Consider the following 6,992-nt stretch of genomic DNA (forward strand, 5'->3'; position numbering starts at 1 on the left):
ACGTTTGCACAATTCAAACAATCTCGGCACGAATTCGCACAAACTTTGCAACATTCGAACGTTCGCACAATTTGAACACCGTTCGCACGAACTCGCACACACCTTACCAAATTCGAACGTTCGCACTATTCGAACACCATTCGCACGAATTCGCACAAACTCTGCAGAATTCGAACGTTCTCACAATTCGAACACCGTTCGCACGAATTCGCACAAGCTTTTCAAAGTTATAACGTTCGCACAATTGGAACAACCTTCGTACGAATTCGGACAGACTCTGCAGAATTCGAACGTTCGCACCATACGAACACCGTTCGCACAAATTCGCACAATCCCTGTAAAATTCGAACAATCTCGGCACGAATTCGCACAAACTTTGCAACATTCGAACGTTCGCACAATTTGAACACCGTTCGCACGAACTCGCACAAACCTTGCCAAATTCGAACGTTCGCACGATTCGAACACCATTCGCACCAATTCGCACGAATTCGCACAAACTCTGCAGAATTAGAACGTTCTCAGAATTCGAACACCGTTCGCACAAATTCGCACAAGCTCTGTAAAATTTCAACGTTCGCACAATTCGAACACCCTTCGCATAAATTCGCACAAAGTTTGTAAAATTCAAATGTTCGCACACATTCGCACATACTCTGCAAAATTCAAACGTTTGCACAATTCGAACACTCTCCGTACAAATTCGCACAATCTTTGCAACATTGAGACGTTCGCACAATTTGAACACCGTTCGCACGAACTCGCACACACCTTACCAAATTCGAACGTTCGCACCATTCGAGCACCATTCGCACGAATTCGCACGAATTCGTACAAACTCTGCAGAATTCGAACGTTCTCACAATTCGAACACCATTCGCACGAATTCGCACAAGCTTTTCAAAGTTATAACGTTCGCACAATTGGAACAATCTTCGTACGAATTCGGACAAACTCTGCAGAATTTGAACGTTCGCACCATACAAACACCGTTTGCACAAATTCGCACAATCCCTGTAAAATTCGAACAATCTCGGCAAGAATTCGCACAAACTTTGCAACATTCGAACGTTCGCACAATTTGAACACCGTTCGCACGAACTCGCACACACCTTGCCAAATTCGAACGTTATGCGCGATTCGAACAATCTTAAAGTCGGACAAACTCTGCAGAATTTGAGCGTTCGCACCATACAAACACCGCTTTGCACAAATTCGCACAATCCTGTAAAATTCGAACAATCTCGGCAAGAATTCGCACAAACTTTGCAACATTCGAACGTTCGCACAATTTGAACACCGTTCGCACAAATTCGCACACCTTGCCAAATTCGAACGTCGCACGATTCAACACCATTAAATGCAATTCGACAAACTCTGCAGAATTAGAACGTTTCACAATTCGAACACCGTTCGCACAAATTCGCACAAGCTCTGTAAAATTTCAACGTTCGCACAATTCGAACACCCTTCGCATAAAAAATGCACAAAGTTTGTAAAATTCAAATGTTCGCACACATTCGCACATACTCTGTAAAATTCAAACGTTTGCATAATTCGAACACTCTCCGTACAAATTCGCACAATCTTTGCAACATTGAGACGTTCGCACATTTTGAACACCGTTCGCACGAATTCGCACAAGCTTTTCAAAGTTATAACGTTCGCACAATTGGAACAATCTTCGTACGAATTCGGACAAACTCTGCAGAATTCGAACATTCGCACCATACGAACACCGTTCGCACAAATTCGCACAATCTCTGTAAAATTCGAACGTTTGCACAATTCGAACAATCTCACGACTCGCACAAACTTTGCAACATTGAACGTCGCGACACTTGAACACCGTTCGCACGAACTCGCACAAACCTTGCCAAATTCGAACGTTCGCACGATTCGAACACCATTCGCACCAATTCGCACGAATTCGCACAAACTCTGCAGAATTAGAACGTTCTCAGAATTCGAACACCGTTCGCACAAATTCGCACAAGCTCTGTAAAATTTCAACGTTCGCACAATTCGAACACCCTTCGCATAAAAAATGCACAAAGTTTGTAAAATTCAAATGTTCGCACACATTCGCACATACTCTGCAAAATTCAAACGTTTGCATAATTCGAACACTCTCCGTACAAATTCGCACAATCTTTGCAACATTGAGACGTTCGCACATTTTGAACACCGTTCGCACGAACTCGCACACACCTTACCAAATTCGAACGTTCGCACCATTCGAGCACCATTACGCGACTCGCACGACCGCATACAAACTCTGCAGAGTTCGAACGTTTCACAATTCAACACCGTCGCACGGTCGCACAAGCTTTTCAAAGTTATAACGTTCGCACAATTGGAACAATCTTCGTACGAATTCGGACAAACTCTGCAGAATTCGAACGTTCGCACCATACGAACACTAATCGCACAAATTCGCACAATCCCTGTAAAATTCGAACAATCTCGGCAAGAATTCGCACAAACTTTGCAACATTCGAACGTTCGCACAATTTGAACACCGTTCGCACGAACTCGCACAAACCTTGCCAAATTCGAACGTTCGCACCATTCGAACACCATTCGCACCAATTCGCACGAATTCGCACAAACTCTGCAGAATTAGAACGTTCTCAGAATTCGAACACCGTTCGCACAAATTCGCACAAGCTCTGTAAAATTTCAACGTTCGCACAATTCGAACACCCTTCGCACGAATTCGCACGAAGTTGGAAAAACTCAAATGTTGGCACACATTCGCACATACTCTGCAAAATTCAAACGTTTGTACAATTCGAACACTCTCCGTACAAATTCGCACAATCTTTGCAACATTGAGACGTTCGCGCAATTTGAACACCGTTCGCACGAACTCGCACAAACCTTACTAAATTCGAACGTTCGCACTATTCGAACACCATTCGCACGAATTCGTACAAACTCTGCAGAATTCGAACGCTCACACGAACACCGCTCGCATCACACAAGCTTTTCAAAGTTATAACGTTCGCACAATTGGAACAACCTTCGTACGAATTCGGACAGACTCTGCAGAATTCGAACGTTCGCACCATACGAACACTGTTCGCACAAATTCGCACAATCCCTGTAAAATTCGAACAATCTCGGCAAGAATTCGCACAAACTTTGCAACATTCGAACGTTCGCACAATTTGAACACCGTTCGCACGAACTTCGCACAACCTTACCAAATTCGAACGCTCGCACCATTCGAACACCATTCGCATCAGTCGCACGCATTGCATAAACTCTGCAGAATTGAACGCTCACAATTCGAACACCGTTCGCACGAATTCGCACAAGCTTTTCAAAGTTATAACGTTCGCACAATTGGAACAATCTTCGTACGAATTCAGACAAACTCTGCAGAATTCGAACGTTCGCACCATACGAACACCGTTCACACAAATTCGCACAATCTCTGTAAAATTCGAACGTTTGCACAATTCAAACAATCTCGCACACCGCACAAACTTTGCAACATTGAGACGTTCGCACAATTTGAACACCGTTCGCACGAACTCGCACACACCTTACCAAATTCGAACGTTCGCACTATTCGAACACCATTCGCACGAATTCGCACAAACTCTGCAGAATTCGAACGTTCTCACAATTCGAACACCGTTCGCACGAATTCGCACAAGCTTTTCAAAGTTATAACGTTCGCACAATTGGAACAACCTTCGTACGAATTCGGACAGACTCTGCAGAATTCGAACGTTCGCACCATACGAACACCGTTCGCACAAATTCGCACAATCCCTGTAAAATTCGAACAATCTCGGCACGAATTCGCACAAACTTTGCAACATTCGAACGTTCGCACAATTTGAACACCGTTCGCACGAACTCGCACAAACCTTGCCAAATTCGAACGTTCGCACGATTCGAACACCATTCGCACCAATTCGCACAAACTCTGCAGAATTAGAACGTTCTCAGAATTCGAACACCGTTCGCACAAATTCGCACAAGCTCTGTAAAATTTCAACGTTCGCACAATTCGAACACCCTTCGCATAAATTCGCACAAAGTTTGTAAAATTCAAATGTTCGCACACATTCGCACATACTCTGCAAAATTCAAACGTTTGCACAATTCGAACACTCTCCGTACAAATTCGCACAATCTTTGCAACATTGAGACGTTCGCACAATTTGAACACCGTTCGCACGAACTCGCACACACCTTACCAAATTCGAACGTTCGCACCATTCGAGCACCATTCGCACGAATTCGCACGAATTCGTACAAACTCTGCAGAATTCGAACGTCCTCACAAATCGAACGCCATTCGCACAAATTCGCACAAGCTTTCATAGTTATAACGTCAGACAATTGGAACAATCTTCGATTTAATTCGACAAACTCTGCAGAATTTGAACGTTCGCACCATACAAACACCGCTTGCACAAATTCGCACAATCCTGTAAAATTCGAACAATCTCGCAAGAATTCGCACAAACTTTGCAACATTCGAACGCGCGACAATTTGAACACCGTTCGCACGAACTCGCACACACCTTGCCAAATTCGAACGTTCGCACGATTCGAACAATCTTCGTACGAATTCGGACAAACTCTGCAGAATTTGAACGTTCGCACCATACAAACACCGTTTGCACAAATTCGCACAATCCCTGTAAAATTCGAACAATCTCGCAAGAATTCGCACAAACTTTGCAACATTCGAACGTTCGCGACAATTTGAACACCGTTCGCACGAACTCGCACACACCTTGCCAAATTCGAACGTTCGCGATTCGAACACCATTCGCATGAATTCGACAAACTCTGCAGAATTAGAACGTTCTCACAATTCAACACCGTCGCACAAATTCGCACAAGCTCTGTAAAATTTCAACGTCGCACAATTCAACACCTTCGCATAAAAATGCACAAAGTTTGTAAAATTCAAATGTTCGCACACATTCGCACAAACTCTGTAAAATTCAAACGTTTGCATAATTCAACACTCTCCGCATAAATTCGCACAATCTTTGCAACATTGAGACGCGTTCGCACATTTTGAACACCGTTCGCACGAACCGCACACACCTTACCAAATTAACGCTCGCACCATTCGAGCACCATTCGCGCGACCGCGCACGTCGCACAAACTCTGCAGAGTTGAACGTTCACACCGAACACCGTTCGCACGAATTCGCACAAGCTTTTCAAAGTTATAACGTTCGCACAATTGGAACAATCTTCGTACGAATTCGGACAAACTCTGCAGAATTCGAACATTCGCACCATACGAACACCGTTCGCACAAATTCGCACAATCTCTGTAAAATTCGAACGTTTGCACAATTCAAACAATCTCGGCACGAATTCGCACAAACTTTGCAACATTCGAACGTTCGCACAATTTGAACACCGTTCGCACGAACTCGCACAAACCTTGCCAAATTCGAACGTTCGCACGATTCGAACACCATTCGCACCAATTCGCACGAATTCGCACAAACTCTGCAGAATTAGAACGTTCTCAGAATTCGAACACCGTTCGCACAAATTCGCACAAGCTCTGTAAAATTTCAACGTTCGCACAATTCGAACACCCTTCGCATAAATTCGCACAAAGTTTGTAAAATTCAAATGTTCGCACACATTCGCACATACTCTGCAAAATTCAAACGTTTGCATAATTCGAACACTCTCCGTACAAATTCGCACAATCTTTGCAACATTGAGACGTTCGCACAATTTGAACACCGTTCGCACGAACTCGCACACACCTTACCAAATTCGAACGTTCGCACCATTCGAGCACCATTCGCACGAATTCGCACGAATTCGTACAAACTCTGCAGAGTTCGAACGTTCTCACAATTCGAACACCGTTCGCACGCACCGCATGCTTTTCAAAGTTATAACGTTCGCACAATTGGAACAATCTTCGTACGAATTCGGACAAACTCTGCAGAATTCGAACGTTCGCACCATACGAACACTGTTCGCACAAATTCGCACAATCCCTGTAAAATTCGAACAATCTCGGCAAGAATTCGCACAAACTTTGCAACATTCGAACGTTCGCACAATTTGAACACCGTTCGCACGAACTCGCACAAACCTTGCCAAATTCGAACGTTCGCACGATTCGAACACCATTCGCACCAATTCGCACGAATTCGCACAAACTCTGCAGAATTAGAACGTTCTCAGAATTCGAACACCGTTCGCACAAATTCGCACAAGCTCTGTAAAATTTCAACGTTCGCACAATTCGAACACCCTTCGCATAAAAAATGCACAAAGTTTGTAAAATTCAAATGTTCGCACACATTCGCACATACTCTGCAAAATTCAAACGTTTGCATAATTCGAACACTCTCCGTACAAATTCGCACAATCTTTGCAACATTGAGACGTTCGCACATTTTGAACACCGTTCGCACGAACTCGCACACACCTTACCAAATTCGAACGTTCGCACCATTCGAGCACCATTCGCACGAATTCGCACGAATTCGTACAAACTCTGCAGAATTCGAACGTTCTCAATTCAACACCATTCGCACGACCGCACAAGCTTTTCAAAGTTATAACGCTCGCACAATTGGAACAACCGTGCATTTAATTCGGACAAACTCTGCAGAATTGAACGTCGCACCATACGAACACTGTTCGCACAAATTCGCACAATCCTGTAAAATTCGAACAATCTCGCACGAATTCGCACAAACTTTGCAACATTCGAACGTTCGCACAATTTGAACACCGTTCGCACGAACTCGCACAAACCTTACCAAATTCAACGTTCGCACCATTCAACACCATTCGCACGAATTCGCATTTAATTGCATAAACCTGCAGAATTCGAACGATCTCACAATTCGAACACCGTTCGCACGAATTCGCACAAGCTTTTCAAAGTTATAACGTTCGCACAATTGGAACAATCTTCGTACGAATTCGGACAAACTCTGCAGAATTGAACGTTCGCACTACTGAACACC

Source organism: Wolffia australiana, chromosome 6, assembly GCF_029677425.1.
Source record: "Wolffia australiana isolate 7733 chromosome 6, ASM2967742v1".
Lineage (NCBI taxonomy): Eukaryota > Viridiplantae > Streptophyta > Magnoliopsida > Alismatales > Araceae > Wolffia > Wolffia australiana.